Genomic DNA, 26080 nt, shown 5'->3' on the forward strand with positions numbered 1-26080 from the left:
TAATGATAATGTCGTTCATCAAATTCCGTCTGTGTTTGTTTACAATATAACGTCAGCTGATATTTGGGCTTGACCATCTTAAAAATAGATTTTTTTCTCTCATAGATAAATAATAAGAATTTTTGCAGAATAGTATTTTACGTTACACCGGTAAATTTTACACCGGTGTAACATAAAATATTTCTCCCTAAATATTATTTTTTGATCTATAAAAAACAAAAAAGATATACTATTTCTTTACGATCGGATTTTTTTTTTTTTAGATTTCCGATACTTATCGGATGAATTCATGTACAAGCATATCTAAGATATGTGAATATAAATACATATAAATTACTTTTATGTGAAATTTGCATGAGATATGCTCGGCTGTCTCGGAACCTATGGGGAAGGAACTCACATACAAGCACACACACAAAGTTACTTGTATATTATAGTGTAGTTTTCTTGAATCATTGTGTAAGTTATGTATAAAAGTAAGTGTTAGAAGGCTACCAGAATGCAAAGAATGGAATGTTGTCGATGTTGAGAAAAAAAGACAAAAACAAGTGATATATTTAAATACATACATATATATATATATATATATATATATATATATATATATATATATATATATATATATATATATATATATATATTTTTTTACCAGTGGTGAAAAAACCGGACTAGAGTGCTCAATGTGTAGCCAGAGCAGTATATAAGAAATTTATTACTGTGAGTCCAGAATGAGTTTACATATTGTTTCAACTAGAGGAAGATCCCCAAAGAGAGGAAATATCCAACTAGCATCGTCAGAATTCATAGACTTCCTCTAGTTGAAACAATATGTAAACTCATTCTGGACTCACAGTAATAAATTTCTTATATAATATATATATATAAATTAATATATATATATATATATATATATGTATTTATGTATATATATGTATGTATATATATATATATATATATATATATATATATATATATATATATATATATATATATTTGTAGCCATCGACATACAGTCCTGGTTCGTTGTATCACAACTACATATATATATATAATGTTATTTAATATTTTATTGTCAAAATAATAAGGCTTACTTGAAAAGTCATACTTCTACACAGTGATGTACTGTGTGTTATAGTGTTCTATAATATCCTTCTCAAATGGTGGCTGTTTCATATCCTGAGATTGTATGTATGAACAACACAGAAAATATTTCAGCATTAAATGAAATCAATGTATTTATTTATATATTCAAAATTGAAAGAAAATATATATATATATATATATATATATATATATGTGTGTGTGTGTGTGTGTATGTGTGTGTATTCAAATATATATGTGTCTGTATGTGTGTATTTTATTTGTTTTTATTTTTGCAATACGTTTTGAATTCATTTATTTACGAAAGTGCATTTTTACCTAAATGCGAGTTGGAAATAATCTTCCCTTTAACCAATTTGTTACCTCTATATGGGGAGCGTCATATATATATATATATATATATATATATATATATATATATATATATATATATATATATATGTATGTATGTATGTATGTATACATATATATATTTTATTTAATATATATATTTTTTAATATATATTAATATATATATACATATATACGTATATATATATATATACATACATATATATAGACGTATATATATACGTATATATATATATACGTACATATATATATATATTATTTTAGTTTATTTGAAACGTGAATTAGTTTGTATATACCAATCGTAATAAATTTTTGAAAAAATTATATATATATATATATATATATATATATATATATATATATATATATATATATATATATATATATATATACGAAAGACATGTTAAAAGCATTGTAATGGATAGTATAAATCTACATATAAAAATTAAAAATAAATTTCGAAGACGGTAAAACCTAATATATACAAAGGATATATGTATTTCTGTCTGTCTGTCTCCATATTTTCAAACTCTATCTCTACCGAAACTAAAAGTCGCGGAGCGGCGCTAGAGACTTCAAATGATTGTATGTTTTACCGTTCATTTATGAGTTTTTAGCCGGCTAAAATAGTTTTTAAGGGATCGAAAATGGTCAAAATCGAAAAAATAGTTAAACTTTTTGTACATTATTTTTTGTTTATTTTTTTTCCTCACACTAGGCACGCTCCTGTTATTTATGGCAATCCAGCGATGCATTTTGTGGATGTTGGTAATGGTATTGTTTAACTTTCAGACTTGATAGAAGCTTTTATCGCTCTTGAGATTTGTACACAACTTGCCACCTAATTTTTTAATAGAATATATTTGTTGTTTTCAAGTCTGTTTCTAATTGCCCCATAGTTGCGACCCTAACAGGTACTACCAGTCCGGTCAGAGTGGACCTGGGAGCAATGGCAATTAAACAGTGGCTCCACACTCCCCAAAGCTCGCATCATTGGATATAGGTTAAGGTCATATCCGGGACCCATATTTGGAAGAAGATGGACTAGAAAATAAAAGATTAAACTAGAACAGAGAATTAGGGCTACTGCCAAGACCTCTACAAAATAAAATGCACCTAATGCTCCTACACTGTGGAGGATGTGGAAAAAGAAGCCATAATTAATTTATGTTTTGATAATAATGTGTAAGGAGAGACTATAAAAATATGTCAAATACAACCTGGCAACGTCGGGTAGTTAAGCTAGTATGCAATAAAGAGGCATTGCACTCGCTGCCGAAAAAAACCTAAACGATCTACTGTTGATCAACCAACTAATGCCACGGAAGAGGATATCTATATTCAGAGATACCCAAGGCGGGAACCCAAACTACCCAGCTACTTGAAGACTATGTAACGCTAGTTCAAAGCGAGTGTGATCAGCTTAGACATTGTAAAGTAATAAACGGTCAAGAAAGAGGAAAGCAAATACAGCGCCACAACATTCTTTGTTTTGTCTTTATTTCCATGGTAAGTGCTTGTCTGAGCTCCAATCTCTGGTCCCCTGTCACCAATCTTTCACGATAAACAGCCGTCCAGCTGAAACCACTGTCATTAATTTCCCCCACTCTTTATCTGTGCCTAAATCAAAACGTAGATTCCATGAACAAAGCTTCTTTCTTAGAAGTACACGCCTGTGGAACTCTCTTCCGTTTGCCTGTTTCCCACCTGACTACAACTTGGATGTCTTCAAGTCCAACATAAACAAATTCCGGATGAACCGCCCCCATAAGTAGGACATTTTATCAAATCTCCATTACTAACGATTATTATGATATTATCCCATTGATTACTGTACACGCAATAACCCTTATCCCCGAGTGGCTTCCGGGCCTTGATAAGTGGTAACCTTTATGTAAAAATAAAAAAAGTGAGATCAACAAATATTGAAATTAACTCTTACACTTTTATACCAGAAAAGCGATGGCGCATTCTTGTCGGCAGAGAAAACGTTTCGCAGATGCTTTTAATGGACATTTTGGTAAATTTTTACGACGTGCCCCAGCGTATTATAAGCACCCCAACCTCCCCATGTTAAGAATGGGTTTTGGAATAAACACCCCGAACCTTGAAAGCCGTTCTTAACATGAGGAAGTTGGGAAGTGTTTATTTAATTCATCGTGTTTTTTTTGTTTTTTTTCCAATCAGGAGTCTACGATTCACTCAACGATTATTTTGTTTTCGACCATCGATCATATAGTTTTCTTTCAGTATAGTGCGTGTTTAATGCGTTCATGTTATGCCAGACAACCGTTACTGTAAACCCGATCTGAATAGTTCAACAGTAATTATAGACAGAAACTTTCAGCCTGAACATAGTAGTTTATCGAAACGGTTCGCATGAAGGATGACGTTAGGCGCCCGGGTCGGTAAGTGCAATGTGATAAACACGAAAATACTCTTAAATTATTCCGTATACAACTCTATTTTTGTATTGCTTTGTTTTAGAAATGCTTATGGAAGTTTAATCGTTTCTTTTCAGTTTTCACGTTTAACGAATATCTTCCGTTTATATTTGCGCTGAACACGTGCGCCTAATAAATATTCGTTTACTTGTCAGAATCCGCAAATTTATGTTCCAAGTGATTGCTGTTACAACGGGCTACGATAAAAGGAAGGGGAGTGTGGATTACAGTCTGCTAATATCGAGTGTGTAACAATTATATAATGTCGGTTATCTCCCCCTGAGACACCTACATCTTTATAGAGAAAAAGAGGAGACAATTACCGCAATACTATCATCTACACTTTCACATCTTTTCAAACACACATATTAATAGATCGAAAATATTGACTATATGACGTTTCTGAATTTTTTTGATGAGGATTGGTTATTCGTATTATTTAGATTCATCCGACTACTGTTCTCATTTTGAGTGTCATTTTCACAACGTTTTCGTTCGATGTAACCTCCGACCTTCTTCACGTGTGTCTTGTCGAACTCGGGATTGTTTCTGTCAAACTCGGGAATGTGAGTAGAATTTCGAGCGGAACCCTTTATTTACTACTCTTAGCGAACTCTTGTTCCAGCAGCCATGACTGGATAGAGGTCCTAAGTAATTCGAAATTGTATTTTTCGATCGCCCGGACTGGGGATTGAACCGTCAGCCTTCAGGAGAATATTGTTATATTTAGGTGTTTCATTGAGAGGGTCTTATTATAAATGATGTTGTGTCTTTGTCAGAGAGATGTTGTTGTAAGAGAGAGTCTTATTACAAGTGATGCTTAGAAAGAGTCTTATTACACGCGCAGTCGTAGAAGAGTCTTATTAGAGTGTTTGTCGTTGAGAGAGAGTCTTATTACAAGTGATGCTGTTGAGAGAGATGTTGTTGTAAGAGTTCTAGAGAGGGATGTTGTGAGAGAGATTGTTCGTTTTATGACGATTCATATATATATTATATATATGTTCATTCTTAGATGTGTTGAAGAAGAAACTCTTAGGTTAATAGATGTGTTGCTATGTGAAGCTCTTAGAGTGAGGAGATAGTGTTCAGACAGTCTTAGTGTAGATATGAGATGTGTATGTCACGACATTTTATAACACAGGCATATAATAACAATTCACTTTACCTTTTTGTAAGAATCACAAACACAAAGACGAGCTTTACAAAACACATGATGGGTTTATTTCTTCACGACCGGCCAGGGTTTTCTCATCAAGAATTCTCTAACTAACTAACTCTCACTTCCTATATTAAGAAATCCATGCATGTTCGGCCTCGTGAGCAAAATTCACGTGTTTCAACATGCGCGACTTTGCACGTTTCCGACATTATATTTCCCAATAACCTATTTTTTCTTTGATGTTTTTACAAAGAAATTAAACCTACATATCTAATTTATTTAACCCATATTTTATTATCCACATTCTTTCTAACAATTGAATAGTTTATTTATTATTTATTTCATCAGAATTAACAATTTACTGGACATTCCACTTAAACCTACTGTTCTTTAAAACTTATGTCCAGGGTTCGATTTCTGCTTTCTCTCATTTTATTTTCATTTTAAGTAATCTCTCTATTTTTATACTTACAAGAAAAGGGGACAGCCCTTATCATGTAACATTCCTCCCTTCCATATTTCACAAAATTTAACAATCGACTTTTCCAAGTACTCTAACAATTGTGCCACCAGTCCTTGCGGAACTCTATCCAGTCGTGGTTGACGGAACAAGAACATACTACCCCTGTGAAGTAAATAAAGGGTTCCGCTGGAAATTCCGTCCAAATTCCCAAGTTCGATAGAAACTTTCCCGAGTTTGACAAGATATACCTGAAGAAGGTCAGAGGTTACATCGACCGAAACGTTGTGAAAATCACACTCAAGAGGAGAACAGTAGTTCGATGAATCCAAATCATACGAATATTGTCTACAGTCTTCTTCTTTTTTTTCGAAACCGAAGGAATATTTTTTATGGGATTAATCCCTTATTTAGTTATGTAAATTCTTGCGAAGTTGTGTTTGCGTTTCTTCCGGGACGAAACGTTGGTTTATTCTCTTCCACCCATCTGCTGGCGTATTTTACTTCTTTTCGTCCTGCCGCCTGAAATCACAATCTATTCTCCTATAATTTTGACGTTTTTTGTGTATTGATTTTTATATTAAAAACACTCTTTTCTATTTATTTAATGTATTTATTTGCTTCCCCACCAAAGCAAATAAGGCACAAGGCCGTTTTTAATGTGGGGTAAAAACCAGCTCCCCTAAAAGTAGGCAAAAAGGGGGCACTCTGGTTACCAAAAATAATAATTGTCCTAGTATAGACCAGCTACCACGAGAGTAGGGGGGCTGGATAGTGACAATTGGTATGAAGGATTGCCCCTACATTGACCAAGGTTTTACATGTGGGGTTGCCCCCACATATGGTCTTTGCTTGCAGTATCTGCTGGGCCAGGGTATTTATTTGCTCCCCAACCGAGCAAATTAGGCACAAGGCCGATTTTTAATGTGAGGAGTGAGGGGGAAATGGGGACCAACTCCCCGGGGAGTAGGGGAGCTGGATAGTGACAATTGGTATGAAGGATTGCCCCTACATTGACCAAGGTCTTATACGTCGGGTAACCCCCACATATGGTCTTTGCTTGCAGTATCTGCCGGAACAGATACTACGCTTTGATCCCGGCCCGAAGGCCGAGAACAACAGAAAAAGGCAAGGTATTTATTTGGTCCTCCACCGAGCAAATTAGGCACAAGGCCGATTTTTAATGTGAGGAGTGAAGGGGAAATGGGGACCAGCTCCCCGGGGGGTATGGGGAGCTGGATAGTGACAATTGGTATGAAGGGTTTCCCCTACATTGACTAAGGTTTTATATGTGGGGGTGCCCCCACATATGGTCTTACCTGCAGTATCTGCCGGAACAGATACTACACTTTGATCCCAGTCCGAAGCGTTTATTATGTTCATAAACGAGATCGCATTTTTTTTATATTAATATAAAAAGAATTTACGTATTTACTGTTGTTTATAAAAGGGTAAAATCGATTTTCCTACCTCGCCGACTATGTTGTTTGTTGTTTAATTTATTTGGAATCGTTTATTTGGCAAAGTTTTCTTTTTCATAGAAAACAAACAAAAAACTAATAATGTCCGGTATATCACATCTTAGGGGTCTTGATACGTAACTGGATATATTTTTCGTGTTTTTATTCAATATAACATGTTTATTTAGATAAAAAAAACTAGAAAAAATACTATTAAAAACCCGCTGAATATATGTCACGGTAACATATTGAGCGAGTTTTTAACAGTATTTTATCCAGTTTTTTATTAATAACACCTTTTCTCAAACTTACCGTGTTAAAGAGGGGGTCAGACGCCATCTTGAATTTTCCAATACATCGGTAAACACCGTATGGTTTTCGAGCTGAATAAACATGTTATATTGAATAAAAACACGAAAAATATATCCAGTTACGTAGAAAAGTAACTTATCTTGCCTTTGATAACATTTATTTGTTATATATTTGTTTTTTGACAATTCTTTCGAATCTATTTGTACAGTAATACAAACCCGAAATTACTGAGGGAGATTTGGTTTTAAAAAGAATTAAATTTTAATATTTGGTTTTAAAAAGAATTAAATTTTAATATTTTTTTAAATATAATTTAGAGAGGGGGGGGTAAGAACTATATCTCCCTCCGAAAAACAACCAACAAAAATTGAAAAATTGATTCTTAATAAACGATAGCGGAGTTTTCAATAAAATTGATTAATAAATAAATTTATTTAGTGATTACTTTTTCTCTTAATGATTGATTTTAGAATTTTGAAGTAAAAATTAAAAAAATTAAAAATGAGTTAACGAGAGGCACATGACATCTCTCGGGCAAAAAAAATATTTCGCTTTTAATTTATTAGTTAATTTTTGCAAAATTTGATAGGACGACAATAAATGTTGATAATTGATAAAATTATAATTTTAAATAACGCATGAGTGCATTTGGTATGAGAGAAAACAAAAACATAACAACAAAAAAACTATCATAATTAAAAAAAACAAAACAAAAAAAGTAACGAAGAATCGAATCGCTCCCTGTTTTTTAATTTTTTTTTATTTTTTATTATTGTTTTTATGACTCCAAAAAACATCGTTAAAATAAGAACAAAAAAATTTGTAATTAACTTTGTATGAACATAATAAACGCTTTAAAATAAGTGAAACCACTAAGAACTTAGCCAGTTAGGTAGAAAACGGACACTTAGAAAATCAATTTTATTTAAAAAAAAAAAAAAAAAAACATTAAACAAGTAAAAATATATTTTTTTAATATTATGGGGGGGGCTATAGTCTATTTTAAAAAACAATATCTCCTTCAAGAACGATCATAAAATGTGTTTTCAATCGATATTTATTCAATACGGGACCAGTTTTCCTACCTAGCGAAAGGGGACGAGTTTTCCGGGGTCGAGTTTTCCGGAGACGAGTTTTCCCGAGACGGGTTTTCCCGAGACGAGTTTTCCCGGGACGAGTTTTCCGGGCACCCTTTTTACAATTAGGGTCTTTTTATTGACTGGCATCGAGACGTCCACATCGCTCTCGTCCCACCTGGGGTGGGGGACAGAAACCCTCATAAGAGCTAAGTTTAAAGCTCTTGTTCTTAGCTGGGAAATCAACTAGATGAACTTAAGTTATACAACCTGCATCATGAAGCTCGGATCAAAGAACTCGATTTAAAAAAGTGCAAAATGATTTATAAATAACTATTTTGTTTGGTTTTTACGAAAATGAACCAGAGTTTTTTCTTTGTTTCTCGATTGCCGGCCTGAATGAAGATGCAGTTTATTTCAGATATGCCCTGATGCAAGATGATGAAAGAGACAGACTGGATCCAGCACAAAGCCAGAGTGACGGCCGAAGTGGATGATGTTGCCACACGGACTTAGGGTCATGCACATTTCGCATGCCCTAAGCAGCAGAGAGTATTTTCTAGTGACCAGTAAGAGTCTGGTCACCCTTGAGGGGTCCAAAGAATGTAGCCCTGCTGGGTTGCATCTGTGGTCCTGCGAGCCGGGAGCGATGAACACGGCCAAGAGTACATCACAAGTATGCTCCCGTGAACCAGGTTAGCGGCGACCAGTTTTCCTACCTAGTAAAAAGGGGGGAGTTTTTTGGGTACGAGTTTTCCGGGTACGAGTTTTCCGGATACGGGTTTTCCGGATACGGGTTTTCCGGAGACGAGTTTTCCCGGGGCGAGTTTTCCGGGCACCATTTGAAAATTGTAAATGGCGCCAGACTCTTTGTATAACACGGTAAGTTTGGGAAAAGGATAAACGAAATGCTGTTAGAAACTCGCTCAATATATTTTACTGTGACAAGCTGACATATATTCAGTGAGTTTTTAACAGTATTTTGTATAGTTTTTTTTTTTTTTAATTTTTAACCCTTTTTCCCAAACTTACTGATTAAGGGGAGGGGGCGAAATGAAAATGAATACAGAAAAGATGAACACCGGATTTTTCCCGCGAAACATTTTTTGGAATTAATGTAAAATTGCCCCCCCCCCCCCCCCACGAACAGTTTAATAGTTTCAATTAAACATTTTTCGAAATAAAACAACATTGGATATTTAGTTTGTTTTTATTTTTAATATTTTTTTTGTTTTTTGTTTTTATTTTGTTCCACACATTTTTGTAATTAAAGTAAAATTGTAACCTTAACAAAATATAGTTTTAATTTTTTTGTGGCTCCTGTTGAAAGGTCAATATAATACAGGGTGGTCGCTAGAAAAGGGGGAAATTTGTCAAACAACGATTTATTTTTACAAAGATTTTCAAACACAAATATTTTATTATACTTATAGACATTCAAAATGTCGTCCGTGCACTTCACTGCAGCGTCAAACAAAGATTTATTTTTACAACGCCGAAAATGCACCAATCAACACTGCACCAATCAACACTGCACCAATCAACACTGCATCAATCAACACTGCACCAATCAACACTGCACTAATCAAAAATAGCAATCATGATCCAAACTGACCTTCAAATTTCCCGCTTTTCTAGCGACCACCCTGTAGATGTAATTTTTAAATTAATAAACAATTTGAATAGAGAGAAGCGAAGCGCCACCTGGTGACAGTTTTGTGAAACGCACCAAAAAAATGGCGCCGTCCGTGTAATGCAGATTGCCATTTTTTTTTTTCTTTTCTTTTTTTTTTCCAAAACCACAGAGGAAGCGAGTTGAAAACGAGTCAGCGTTACTGGCTTTGTTATAAGAATATCCAAAATTCCTAATGACGCCAGGCCTTCTTTTTACAAAAAGTATTTTAAGAGAGCGCGGATTACTTTGCACACATGACGGATGTTCGAGAACGGGCCCGCCGTCTTGAACAAACAGACTTCACCCGAATAATACTTTTCGGGTGGAAATCAAGAGGCGTCAACGTGTAACCGATAAGAATCGGGTGAGTTGAAAGCGGCGGTAGAGAGGGTGACGAAAATTGACGACGACAACACAAGTCATAAAAGTGTCAAGGGTTTGAGTGGTCGTAAATATTGCATTTGTGACGTGAGACTCAAAGCTACAAAAGCCAGAAAAAAGGGCGAAACGATTCGCTTTGATTAACTGCAATAAATCCTTCCGCTGCCGTTAAGAACGCGGATTGTATTGCGCCGCACAAAATAGTCCACTAGAAAAAAATAAAATAAAGAAAGAAGGGAATGACGAAAGAAAAGAGTGGGATTGATGAACAAGCACGCAGGAAAAACGACATAAAATTAGTATACGAAAGTATAAATTTATGCGCAAACATTAAGTATTTACTTCCAAAGTGCTCAATACGTAGGTAGAGCTAGTTAGTAATTTATAAAATATATATGGCGATTAAGCTACACTGAATATTCCGCGTTTCATCCACTCTAGGACTCTTCAGGCTTATGCGCATATATAGCTTACTATATATATATATATATATATATATATATATATATATATATATATATATATATATATATATATATATATATATATATAATGGTTCAACGCCCTGACTGTCGCACGGACGGTCAGATTTCGATCCTGGCTTGAGGTAGCTGCCTGTCTAGCCGCACTAATGAGCTGTGATGCAGCCAAACAGTACCGTATGTGGATGACTATAATGCTCCTTATCTTGAGTTGAGCATATTGGTAAGTGATACACGATATACCATTGGCGTATTATGCGATGCTTTTTGTGTAAACAAATCGAGCTTAGGTATTCGGACGATGTCGAAACATCGTTAATTCACTGCCCGCACTGCAGCTGCTGATTGGCGGAATGGTTCAAAGCATTGAATGTCGTACGGGCGGTCAGGTTTCGATCCTGGCTTGACGTAGATACCTGTCTATGCTCACTGGTGAGCTGAATGTTTAGCATCTAGTAAGGTATCCCTATTTCCAGCTAGAATAAAATACGAAAATTGATTATACATATACTAGCATTCACATTTTATGCTAATACACACACACACACACACACACACACACACACACACACATATATATATATATATATATATATATATATATATATATTGCTTATTCACTTCGACCAAGGTACAGTGTCATTTTTTGTAACAAGCCACTGTTTGGGCCAAACTTTGCAGGGATGCAATATAGGGAGTTGAGCAACAAGATGTATGTTCACGTTATACTTGACCTCCTGCATATCAGTACAATCGGGAAACCAGGGAAAGAATTCCAAAATTTGTAGGTGCGATTTTGATGCTTGTCGGGTTGGTCGGGAGTGTGTTCGTCGAGGGTGTACAAATTCGTCGGAACACATTCCATTAGAATACTTGTCACAGGAATTCAAGATTTCGTCGATTGGACAGAGGTTCGAGCTTGGTTCACAGTGCATGACCTATTAGGTTGGGCACATTTTTTTGTAACATTGCCTAGAAGTGGGAGATCAAATGCCTCTGTCCCATCGACGAGATGTTGCATCCCTCTGCCTGTTCTACAAATACTTTAATGGTGAATGCTCTGAGGAACTGCAAACACTTGTACCTCCCCGACGTAACTACTCCCGACAAACCCGACAAACTACTAAGTCTCATCCCTTTACAGTAGAGATCCCTAGGTGCAAGAAAGCCTTTTACTCCAATAGTTTCTTCCCCAGAACTGCGGGTCTTTGGAACTCCCTTCCGGGATTCTGCTTTCCCAACTGCAATGATATGCAGAAGTTCAAGTGTAATGTTAACAAACATCTTTCTACTCATCTCCCTTCATAATGACCCCGCTAATTAAGTCCCTAATAGTAGCCCCCTGCTTCAAAGTGGCACTGTGCCTTGTTTGGGGTGAAAATTGAATTAAAAAATAAATAAATAAAAACATGGCGACAATACTCCATGCATGAACGAACGTTGGCCCTGTAGAATACAGGATGCACTCAGATGTAAGTAACTTCCTCGCACGGTACAGAGGATCCGCCTTATTTGCAGCAGTCTTGGCAATGCTCTCGGTATATTTGTTTCAATTCATGCTTCCTGTAAACGTAAAGCCGAAGAGTTTGAATGAAGAGTTTTCAGGTAGTGTATCATTAGTCATTGCTATTAGTGGTTGAGAAAGATTCTTGTAATTATTAAATGAACTTAGTCTTGGTAACATTAAATGTTATTCATTTATCTCCACATTCCATTAAAGACTGAAGGTCTTCCTGTAAGATTTCAGTAATTTCTTTTGATATTCATTCGTTTTCTTCTCATATCTGTTATATTTATTTCGGAGACAATTTTATCGGAGAGGTCAGCTTCTATAATACAAATCTCACATGTATGTATGTATGTATGTATGTATGTATGTATGTATGTATGTATAGTCAGGTCATGTCATATGCTACTGGTACCATGTAACCCAGTACTACCTGCCTCATGGTCGGGTCACCGGTGACTAAATTGGTTCCTCCACCAAACTTGTGAAGGATTAAAAATAAATTAATATATAATGCTCATCTCAAAAAATGAATTCCAATTAAGGAATAATATTATTATGTATGTATGTATGTATGTATGTATGTATGTATGTATGTATGTATGTATGTATGTATGTGTATGTGTATGTTTGTGTGTCTCCTAAAAACTTTCGACAGACAGAACAAAATTTCACAAACTCGGTCTCATATTGAAGCTCCATCCTTCGCTCAGAAAATATCGAAAAATTGGCCAAAAACATTGATTTTTTTTCACCCCAAAATCGAAAATTTTCGACAGGGGAGGGTCAGCATTAAACGGTCCTTTCGTGACGACGACCGGTTCTACGCATGCGTCAGATGACGTCATGACCTGATTTTCTTTAAATAGTTGAAAAACTGACTAAATTTCATGTACGTCGCGTTAGCTCAGTTGGTTAGCGCGTTGGTTCATTAAATGAACGTTTTTGGGTTCGAATCGTGGTGTGGGATGTCTTCTTTTCTTTTTTCGATTTTTTAAATTTAAATATTGAACCAGTGTTATTTAGGCCATTTTTCACGTGACGTTCTTTTTTCTGTTTTTTTTTTACTTCGCTTCTCCACCCCCGACCACACACCCAAAAATACCCGGGTACACACCGATTTTTTAAATTTTAATATCGAAACAGGCTTATTTAAGCCATTTTTCACGTGTTTGTTTTTCTGTTTTTTTTGTTTTGTTTTTTCGATTTTTACATTTAACATCGTTCGTTTGCCTTACGTTAGTTTTTTTGTGTTTTTTTTTTCGATGTTTTGATTACACCCCCGCCCCGCTTAAGTTTTAACGTTGTTTTTTTTTACTTCGCTAATAACAATGCTTACGTAGTCGTCGTAACGCTCGACGACTTCCGTGCGCGCACCTCTCAATTTGGTTCTTCCTGTCAATTTGGTTCTTACTTAAATAAATTCAAACATCTTTCAGTAACTCATTCTGGCTGGCCGATTTTATTTTCAAACTTCGCCTCAGGGCTTCGGGTTCGATCCTACCAACTTTTACCCCCCCTCTCGGTTTCTTTTTTATTTAAGAGCACACACACCTCCAAACACCCGGGCAAGGCCGAGTACCCCGCTAGTTATATATAAAAGGCAAAATGGGCAGGAGCGTTTGCGTATTCCACGAAAGGCTTTTTGCATCTGGGTTCGTGAGTTTTTGCATGCTTCCCAGATAGTAATATCTCAGGTTCGCAAACGGACACTGTCTTTATCCTTTTTGGTCGAGTTAAACAAAATTCCCAATATGGCGTCGTCTCGGGTTTTTGTTTGGCTTTTTCGTATAAAGCGAAACTGTTCGAAAAAACGGCAAAGCATTCTTGGCCTTCAGGCCGGGCTTCATGCTTCACTTAAGTTAATTGGTTCTTGGTCAATGTAGAGGAAACTCTCCATACTAAGACGATTACTATGTATTTGGATACTCTCACAGTGCCTTCTTTTTTGGGGGGGGCGGGCTGGTCTCCCCTCCCCACATTACAAACGACCTAATACATATTTATTTCATTCAAACTCAACCAGCACTTCTATTCAAGAAACACAAACCCTAACGTGAATTCCGCGTGACCAACGCACCGTTCCGACATTTGAAAAGACTAACGCAGAAACAACAAACGGACTTCTACTGATTCTATGCTCAAACAACAACCTGGCAAAAAAAGAAAGAAAGATATACTGAAGATAAAGTTTTACTTCGAAATATATTTATAAATTCCAATATAAACTTCAAAGAAAATAAATATCTTTCTATATTGTAATAATGTGTTGTTTTGGCTTCTAACGTATCTGATAGGCATTTATTTTTATTCAGATCTTGTGTCTAGTTTGCTATTCGTGAAGAAATAAATACAAAGAATTTAAATCATCGTACGTTTGATTGACTATGCTTAAATTCAACGAGCACAACTTCTCCTTGCTCGATGGCGACATCGGCTAATGCGTTACGTTTTTTTTACCTTATTTCCCTCCTTTGCGTTACAAGTTCGAACCTGCTTGCCTTCTACCACTTTACTTTTAACTCACCTTTTTTTTCCTTCTTCACGTTACGGGTTCGAGCTACTACCACTTTTTAAACAACTCTCTCCACCCTTTCGTCCCCCCCCCGAGAAACACACCCCGGTAACGCAGGGTACCGCCGCTAGTTTATGAATAAGAGGAATAATAAAGGTTCAATGATCGACCTCTGAGGCACACCCGCATTTATATTATGTTGTAGTGATATATGACCATCGAGGATTTTTTCTCTTAATAAAGAAAAATTTGATTATATTAAGGACCAGTTAAGTATTACCATATGATTAAATTTTCATGAGAAAATCATCGTGTCATACCCTGTCAAAAGCCTTGGATATAACTAGGGCTACTGCCCTAGCGTCGCTTGCCTTATCCAGTGCATTGCGTTTAAGTCCAGAGATTACAGTTAAGATATCTGCTGTAGAACAGGCTTGCCCAAGCCCATACATTTGGTCGAAAATAAGTTTATTATCTACTAGCAGTTCCGCCCGGCTTTGCTCGGGCCCTATGTACTGTTCAAAACTTTATGTGCATATATATATATATATTAAAATGTGTGAATATGTACGGTAATGCCTTTCTATATAAAAGGCTACCTTAGATAAACTACCATAGAGAAAAGTTGGTAGAGACCGCAGACGTAAAATTTAAAAAAAAACTTTGACCCCAAATTTGATCCCTTAACGTTTATTGTTTTGGGCTCAAACCAAATTATAAAGTTAGATCCATGTCCAAGTAACCTATATCTGAAATTTCACGTGTTTAAACCCAAAATTGTAGGAGGAGTTTGGTAGAGTTCTCAAATCGTTGAACTTTGACCCCTTGACAGCAAAATTTCTGGCCGAAACCTTATTAAAAAGATTTTCCCAAATCTCAATACCCCTTATGTCAAATTTCGAGTCTGTAGACTGAAAATTGACGGAGTAGTTTGGTAGGGGAATGTACGCACACAGACATACAGACACACACACACACACATCTTCACTTTTATAGATATATAGATGAGGTGACAGACTAGTTATCGATAAAGCACTTAAAGATTTTGACGAAGAGAGGAAGGAGGCTACTTGGGAGATAATTTAGTGGGTCCGATAAACTTGTGTCACATAAGTAATTTTGTGGTAGTCAGGCAAACAAGATTTGTTAAGTCATTTGTTGAAGTTTTAAGAGAACTGGAGCAACTTGATCGGAGCATATTTTAAATGGGATGGCTGGGATGAGATCAGGTCCTCCTGTTTTTGAGATGCCTTGCTTCTCAAAACGCATTGGGAAGGCGTGATTTTCAAATTACCGAATATCGTTTCCCTTCACAAAAGAAAAATATGGGAAACAGGTTGTTTGCTGGACCCGAGGTGGAATCTGAAATTAGTCTTATTTTATGCTATGCAAACAGTCTACACACACACACACACACACACACACACACACACACACACACACACAGATATATATATATATACATATATATATATATATATATATATATAGTAAGTTACGAAAATATATATGGCAAGTAAGCTATACAGAATATTCCGCGTTTCATTTTCGTGAAAATTCGTCGACGAATTCTCACCAGAATAAAACGCGGAATATTCTGTGTAGCTTAATTCCCATATATATTTTTATAACTTGCTACCAAGCTCTACATATGTATTGAGCACTGTATCTTTGTATATTAATTTATGTGATTAAATGAATAAATCATATATATAATTCCAGGTAAATGTTTTCCAGCGGTAAAGTACCCAATGAATTTTTAACAATATAACGAATTAATATATATATATATATATATATATATATATATATATATATATATATATATATATATATAGGTTAAAAATAAATAAGATAGGTTAATTACCTCCCTTGGACCAAGTGAAACATGGATTATCTCCCCTTAACTAAAACAAAGAAGGAAAATTAATACGATAAAGTATTCATCTCCCTTGCACCAGCTAAAATTAACAGAAGGCAGACCGGAAACCATGCCAAAACAGAACAGTTACATATTTACTAAAATGCATTAAATAAAAAATTTTAAAAATAGAAAATTCATATTAGAATAAAATAAAATATACAGAGATAGGAATAAGCTAAATAAAAATGAACATCATTATAAAAAATAAATGCGGGCCTGAAATTTTTCCTCAGATAGAAACAACATGGCTGACGAGAGCCTAACATCATTTACGTTTTACCATTAACTGGTCCCCTTTATGTTGGGCTTGAAACCGACGGTACCAATGTCTTTCTGAACTTATGTACTATTAAATAAATAAATATTAAGCTCTTATATCGAAAAAGTTTTTCTTTGTAATCAAGCACTTTGTTGAAATTCTTTCTCCAAAAAAAAGTAAACAAATATATGTATATATGCGTGTGTGTGTGTGTGTGTGTGTGTGTGTGTGTGTGTGTGTGTGTGTGTGTGTTATTTGTTTTTGTTTTTGCGATACGTTTTGGATAAATTCAATTATTATTTTTGCGATACCTTTTGAATTAATTCAGTTATGAAAGTGTAATTTTACCTAAATGCGTGTTGGGAATATTTTTCCCTTTAACAAATTTGGTACCGGTATATAATATGTATTGTTTTTAAAATATAATTATCCACTGACACTTGTTTCATCATCTACGTCTCATCAGAGTGGCTGAATATATATATATATATATATATATATATATATATATATATATATATATATATATATATATATATATAAGAGCAAACAGTTAATAAAACATGTTTAAAACACTTCATACATTCCTTCTCATCAGAGGGTAGGAATTAGCAAAATGCGGGATCGGATTTTGCATGCAAAAGTATTTGATGAAACTGCAAGTAAGTCAAAGATCTTAAAAAGTGAAGAAGAGGGAATATAGTGAAGAAAAAATACATTATGTCTCGGCAGCCGTGTGAAAAGCATATGTTATTTTTCTTTTATTAATATTTTTGGAATTTTCCCCCTTTTCCTTGTACATATTTATGAATTATTCCATGGATTTCGGCCTTTTGGATTATTTTGGACCATCTTCCAATTATGTGATTTCCTTGGATTTTACTTGTGCGAGTGGAAATTCAATTAACTTTCTTGGATTTACATTTTTGGATTTTACCGTCACTGGATAATTTACCTTTCACCTGACTATCCATTCACATGAAATCACCTTTTTCTGCATCATATTCCCTCTGCTTCAGTTTTGTTATCAAGTAAGATTTTTTACTTATTTGCAGTTTCATCAAATACTTTTGTATGCAAAATCCGATCCCGCATTTTGCTAATTTCGTACCCTCTGATGAGAAGGAAAGTATTTCTTCGAAACTCCGCGGATTAAGGACTATCCACTTATCAAGTGTTTCCTTTTCAGATTAAATATGTTTTTAACTCATTCAAAGTGTTTTTAACATCTTATTAACTATTTGGTCATATATATTTATATATATATATATATATATATATATATATATATATACTTATGTTCTTAACTCTTTTTCAAAGTGTTTTTTAACATGTTTTATTAAATGTTTACTCTTATTATAAGCTCTATTTCCTATTTGGTTTTATCGAGCTTTTACATCTGGTTGAGATTACTTTATAAATATTAATTCTCTAATATTTATAATATACTTTAGTTTTACTATCTTGGATCATTTTGGTAAATTTAATTGTAATTTTTTTATTCTATTTTATATATATATATATATATATATATATATATACACACTAGACTACCCGTGACCCGTTTGGTCAGTATATTATGTTAGCTATGGGATTCATGTATTATTCATATATATGTATGTATGTGTGCATGTATGTGTGTACACATATGTATATTTATATATATAAAAAAGAAGGAAAATGGTCTGCATTAAACCACTAACCTAGTTCTAAAACAGATCCTTTGTTCGATAAAATGCATGCCCATTGGCTGATAGGAAGGGGCGCGGTGGATACTAGAAAGCTGATTGGCTAACTAAAATCCTCAACATATATAAAAACGAGAAACAACCACAGAATTATATATATATATATATATATATATATACGTGTGAATGTTTACTATTTTTTAAGTATTAAAATAAATTTAAACCATTGTTTCTGCTGGAGGTGAATCCGTATTGTAGTGCGTGTGTTGTTTTTGTTAATTACCGAACTGATTGAACCCTCTACCGTAGTTAAATGAACCAATCTAGATAGGAAAATACTAGAACGAAAATCATATACGAATGCATATCCATCGGGCGAGTTGTAAAGAGGATATTTTAATAATTGAGTTCAGCGCATCGAATGAAGTTTATTATTTCTTTGACACGCAAGAAACAAAATTAAAGGGAATCGCTCGTAAATTAAGTCTGTCGTTAACTTCCTCTTCATTGTCTTTTTTAAAACCTCATAAAACACCGGAAATCACAAGAAGACGAAATTCAACTACTACCACCGTCAATTACTAGCAACATCTGTGGAAGCCAATTTCAAGCCAGATCTGATCATATTAGCCATAAAATAAAGTGTTACACGAAGATCAAAAACAGAAATCAATACTCCGTATCGATCTGACAACGGCAACGCAATTTTTACGCAATAACGGATATAACTCACAAATACGTAGCATTTTGATAACATTTTAGCAATGAGGTATTGTTATGTTGTGGACCTTTCGCTATGATCACAGCTAAGTATCTGTGTTATTTTGTGGCAGGCGGCGACAAGGGTCAGAACGATTATTATGATTAATTGTTAAATTATTTAAGTTTTTTTTTGTTTTGTTTTTTAGAAAAAAAATTTTTTAAAGAAAAGAATGTTAGTTAAAATATTTATTTTTTTAAATATTTTAACCGTGGAATTTTGGCTCATGAAAAAAATGTTATGAATAGAGGAAAAACATAAACAAGTTTGTTTGGAATTTGGTTTAGTAAACAACGATTTGGCTTATGAAAACAAACAAGATTGTCCATTTTGGCTGACGTAAGAGCCTCGTAAGCCAGGGGAAATCAGAATCAGGACAGTCTGTAATGGAAAGTCGAAGACGCAAATTGTGTAGTTAGCTATCAACTGGGTTAGTTAGCGGACCAGAGTTGTCTATGTGCTCCGATGGAAGCATCTACGGACCAACTAAGGAAAATGTAAAGGAGAAGATTAAGAGCTGCAAACTCCGAGGCGTGGAACATTCGGAAATAAAGATCTGGAAAATGATAACTCGGCGTTTTGGGTGTTCTTTTCGGAAGAAGATGCCTTCACTTCAGGTACCTGCAGCCAGCCCGAAAGTATCCTGTACCTCTATAAGGCAACCATTCGCCCATGTATGGAGTATTGCTGTCATATTTGGGCTGGTGCATCGGCTACTAGTCTCTCGCTCCTTGACAGTGTTCAAATGAGAGTCGCAAATCTGATAGGCCCTGAACTGGCATCTAAGCTTCAGCCTCTGTCCCATCGACGAAGCGTTGCATCCCTCTGCCTGTTCTACAAGTATTTTAATGGTGAATGCTCTGATGAACTGCAAGCACTTGTGCCCCCCACGACGTGAACACCCTCGAAAGACCCGACAGGCTGCAAAATCCCACCCCCACACTGTAGAGATCCCTAGATGTAAAAGATCTTTCTACTCCGGTAGTTTCTTCCCCAGAACCGCTAGACTTTGGAATTCCATTCCAGGTCACTGCTTCCCCAACTGTACTGACATGCAGAAGTTCAAGTGCAACGTGAACCAACATCTTGCTGCCCAAATCCCTACATAGTACCCCAATAGTTGTTTCCCCTGATAGTAGCCCCCTACACCAAAGTGGCAATGTGCCTTGTTTCGGGTGAAAATGTAATAAAAAAAATAAATAAAAAAAATAGGAAGGCAATGAATAAGGTATGTGATCTGTCGGGTGTTAAGCAGACAAGGGTGCTATTCATCATTGTTAAAGACTGTCCGTTTATTGTCCCTTTAGTTATTGTAGTGAATATGAGAAAACGCTCACATACACAGAGAAAGACTATTAAATATATACGTAACAGATCGACACGTACAGATACTCCATATTTTTTTTTTTTACATTTTCACCTCAAACAAAGCACATTGCCACTTTGGTGTAAGAGGCTACTATCAGGGACATAAGCTACTAGGATACTATGTAGCGAGTTGGGCAGCAAGATGTCGGTTCACGTTACACTTGAACTTCTGCATGTCAGTACAGTTGGGGAAGCAGGGATCCGGAATGGAATTCCAAAGTCTAGCGGTTCTGGAGTAGAAACAGCTGGAGTAGAAAGCTCTCTTACATCTAGAGATCTCTACTGTGTAGGGGTGGGATTTAGCTGCTTGTCGGGTTTGTCGAGTGTATTTACGTCGTGTGTGCACAAGTGCTTGCAGTTCGTCAGAGCATTCACCATTAAAAAGAATAAAAAATATATACAAAGAAATGTAACTGTTCTTATAATTCTAACCGCTAGACGATACACGAGCATCGATTAAAGAAAAAACGTATACCTTTTATCTTCTTATCGATCACTCCAAGACAAATTTCCAATCCCGGAGTCAATGAATTTAGGGGTTAATTTAACGTTAGTTTCCAGTTTGCGAAAGTTAACGACGGTTTTCAGTTTATGAAAGTTGACGACAGTTTTCAGTTTATGAAAGATGACGACAGTTTCCAGTTTGCGAAAGTTGACGACAATTTCTACTTTGCAAAAGTTGACCACAGTTTTCAATTTGTGACAGTTGGTGATAGTTTTTAGCTCGAGAAAGATCTGAAGAGCCTTCGGAGACCGAGGTGAGCGGACTTCAACCAACGACAAAAATGCTTCGACAGACAACTAAGATGTGGACGTTTATGATTTGAGGGTCCTTTTACACTAAAATATCACACACACGCCGAGTACAATGTGTCGGGGTTTATTTTCTTTTGTGAGCTGTGCTATTTTATTTTTAAACTTGTAAACCAGTGTTTGCACCTTTGGTGTTCTCCAAGACAACACGACTCGAATAGAAGATGAGAAAGAAAAAAAAAGAAAGACGTCACAGACAGGTGATTATTGTCCGAGGGGGTGCGTACCTGGTATCACATGTGCATCATCGCAGGTATTTATCCGTAGTTACTTATTAAGTTAAGAATGTTTTTGTACAGCATATGAAAATAAATAAACGTGGCACACTTGTAGAAGTAATATTACCATCCGCACTCCATCGACTTGCGACCCCGTCCCTGATACGTTTGCCACAAACGGAAACAAAAAGGACCAGACGATTTGCGTGTTGACTCCTCTTGGGTCTTGCTTTCCACAAGCCGAGAAAAAAAGGACCAAAGGACGACGGATGTTAATTTTAACTCTGCTTGAGTATTAATCAGTGCGTTTTAGCTGTGTAGGTTGGTTGGTTGGTTGGTTGTTTTTGTTTTACGGCATATCAACCCTTTTCGGGTTATTTAATGCCGAATCCAAAGATTTTGAAGAAAAAAATTTTTAATAGAATATATTTGTTGTTTTCACGTCGGTTTCTATTCAACCCATAGTTGGGACCCTAACAGGTACTGCCACTCTGGGTCAGAGTGGACCTGGGAGCAATGGTAATTAAAGGGTGGCTCCACACTCCCCAAAGCCAACAAGCTGGGGCCTCACCACTGAATATAATTTAAGGTCATATCCAGGACCCTCATTGAGGGACTTTTACTCTCTGCAGGGGGGGGGCAGTCTGCGTATTCTAATGCCCACCCGACAGGGCCAGATGTGTAGAAAAATGATATTTACGCTTTAAAAGTTAGTTTTCGAACGGTATGCCGGCTTTATTCAGGTTCTTACCTTTTTATACTTGAAACTCTTGAAAGTGGTTCGAATTCGAATGATGTCTCTAATTCATTACAGTAAACTATTTAACATCAAGTTTATGTTAATCTGTGTCTATTTTTATTGCTAAACGTGCAGATTAAATGGACGCTTCTTCAGAATATCCGTTCCTGTTTTGCGATAGGAAAATTTCTCCTTCATATCGTTCTCGTAGTATCTATATAATCTTTGTCTGTTTGTCTGTCCCTTCGACTTTTTCTCAGAAACTACTTGGCTTATTTGGCTGGAATTTTGTATTATTGCTTCTATAAAAGCAGCGAACTTATTATTATGGTACCGGTCGAATGCACTGTTAATAAAGATTATAAGGGATTTATAGGGATGAATAGGAATTAGTCTTTTCTCAGAAACTACTGATCGATCTAGCAAAAATGTTGCATGGCTCTTTGCTATAAGATGCAACAAACTAAGTATCATGGTATCCGTTTGATTCATAGTGAGGGATTAGTAGGGGCTAGTCGCCATAATACCATATTTACTCTAAAAAGATTTCTTGAAAACTACTGAGCCGATTCGGTTAAAATTTCGTATCACTTTTGCTATAATAATGTGCAGCAAACTAAGTATTATAATATCCGTTCCATGCAAAAGAAGAGATTAATATGGATAAATAAGGATTAATCAACATAATACCACACTTACTCTAGAGGTTTTCTCGGAAACTACCGGAATGATACAACTTGAATTTTGTATGGACCTTTTCTATGATAAAGTGCAGCGAACTAAGTACAAAAAACACCAGGGTCCTTCAGTCTTTGACAGACTATGGATACCCACGTAGGGGTGCCTGCGCGTGAAAATTTTTCTGGCTTGAGGTGCGCAATTTCCAATCACACCTCTGCTGAATCGACATTGCTAAATACCAGTGACAATTGAAGTGTATGTTCAGGATAACTGGAAACAAATGCCGAGATAAGCAGAGAGCATATACAGCGCCTAGAATTCCCAGATGGTCACCCATCTGGTACTAACCAGACTCAACGTTGCTTAACCTGAGGAGAACCGATGTGTCAACGCGATTATGCCGTGTAAGGTGGAGTGTAGTAATTGTCAATGGCATAAATTGGATAGAATTAGATTATTTATGGGGTCGACTCTACAAGAATTTGTTTGCATTCAACTTGAAGGCTACTATGTTGTATTCAATCGGGAAGCAGGGCAGCAGAACAGTGTTCCATAGGCTGGTTGTTCTGTGAAAGACACTTTTTCATGGAATCTGCGTTTAGATTTAGGCACGGATAGAGAATGGGGAGAATCGTTTATAGTGGTTGTAGCTAGTCGAGTGGTTTTTGTGAACGTTTGGCAAGACGGAACCATAGACTGGAGTTCAATCGAGCACTTTCAATGGAAATAACGATATTCGTATATTTTACATAATAGACTATAAACGCACTGTTGTAGCGGGACTGGGAAACAATGAGATGCCGGAAAAGGTGAAGGATTGGACGATTTATACTAAAACGAGGCTGACTTCTTTTGATGCTCTAGGTCCATATGGGTGTCGTGGTCGGACCTTGCAGCTGTCCGCTGCACACCGAATAAAGATATTTGCCCGACTAAATGCTTCAGACCGGACGGTCGAACTATCGGTCATTAAATGCCCACGACGCTTTTTCAGAGAGCGAATCACTTCCAATTGAGGAATTTTGAAAATCTTGCAAACAAGGTGTCCGGATGTCAACCGGAAGAGCGTGTAACCGGAAGGAGTCCGTTTGGCCGGAACTAGTGAGCTGTAAACCTGAAAATTACGGCCATATTGTTTCTGGATAAATTGCAGATAATGTAAGGGAAACATCAGGAGGGAATCGGAGACGGAAGTGGAAGAGGATCAAACACATGTGCTGCCAGGCATTAAATATGAACCAATACTTTAATTAACTTTGTTTTAATCATTTGAATTGAATATTTCAATCAGTAATGAAAATGTCAAGTGACGTCATCAGATTACTTTTATTAAGTAATAAAAATAACTTTGGTACTTCTGAATTACACAGACGGCGCCATTTTTTTTTTTTTTTTTTGGTACGTTTCACAAAACTGTCGCTAAGTGGTGCTCTGTCCATTCAACTTGTTTATTAAAACTAAAATATACTGCTGAGCTGTCAACAGGTGTCACAAAAAATTTAAAACTATATTTTGTTAAAGTGCCAATATTACTTTAATTCAAAAAATGTTTGAAAAAATCCGAATGCTTCATTTAAAATTTTTAATTGTTTTGAAAAATTCAAATTTTACTGTAATTAAAAAAATATCTCGGGGTGGGGGTCAAACGTTAGTTTAATTCAAGAATTCTTTAATTAAAATTAAATTTTCTTACGCAGACTTTTAAATAAATGTTTTTACAATTATATATTGTTACATTTTTATGCAATAAATGTTTTGTTTTTCAAATAATTTTTTTTGTTCGGAAAAAAAATATTTATTTGCCGTGTTAAATAATTAAGTAAGAAGTAATTGGAGTTATCGCCCCCCCACAATGGCGCCGTCCATATAATGCTGAAGTGTAATAACTTTATATACTGAATACTAGCTAGTGTTATATGGATAGCAGAGTGGTTCCCAACTTTTTTTTTGTCGGCGACCCTCAAGAAATTTCCCTCAAGCTTAACACCTTCCAAAAATTTATATATATTGCGCTTAACGATAGGTTTTGCGAATTTCACTCGTGTTTTATCAAAATATAGTCGCAACTTTATTCTGTAACAAGCAGGCCACTCGGCGTTGCCCGGTTGTAAAATACGCACACATATTATATTTTAATTAATATAAAATTCTTATTTATTATAAACAGAAACACCATAGGTATTAAATGTAACGATAAATTCCTTAAAGAAATGAGGTTAAGAAAAAAAAAACGGAAAAAAAACTGAGACACGTGCATGCGAGTATTATGTTTTTTCTAAACAGTTCATTTTTGTAAGTAAAAAAAAATACTCGGACAGAGATCGAAAAGAAAACCTAAAAACAGTGAGTCAAGTATAAGCTATATATATATATATATATATATATATATATATATATATATATATATATATAAAAGTGAAAGTGTTTGTCTGTCTGTGTTTCTCCCTGTCTGTGTATATTTCCCTACACACTATCTCTGTCAATTTTCAGTCTACAGATTCGAAATTTGATATACAGGGTATTGAGCTTTAGGGTAATCTTTGTAATCGGTTTCGGCCAGAAAGTTTGCTGTTAATGGGTCAAAATTCAACGATTTGACCTTTGAGAACTCTACCAAACTCCTCCGACAATTTTGGGTTTAAACACTTGAAATTTTAGATATAGGTTCCTTGGACATGGATCTAACTTAATAACTTGATTTGAGCCG

Source organism: Euprymna scolopes, chromosome 39 (assembly GCF_053919585.1).
Source record: "Euprymna scolopes isolate OS-2025 chromosome 39, ASM5391958v1, whole genome shotgun sequence".
Taxonomy (NCBI): Eukaryota; Metazoa; Mollusca; class Cephalopoda; order Sepiida; family Sepiolidae; genus Euprymna; species Euprymna scolopes.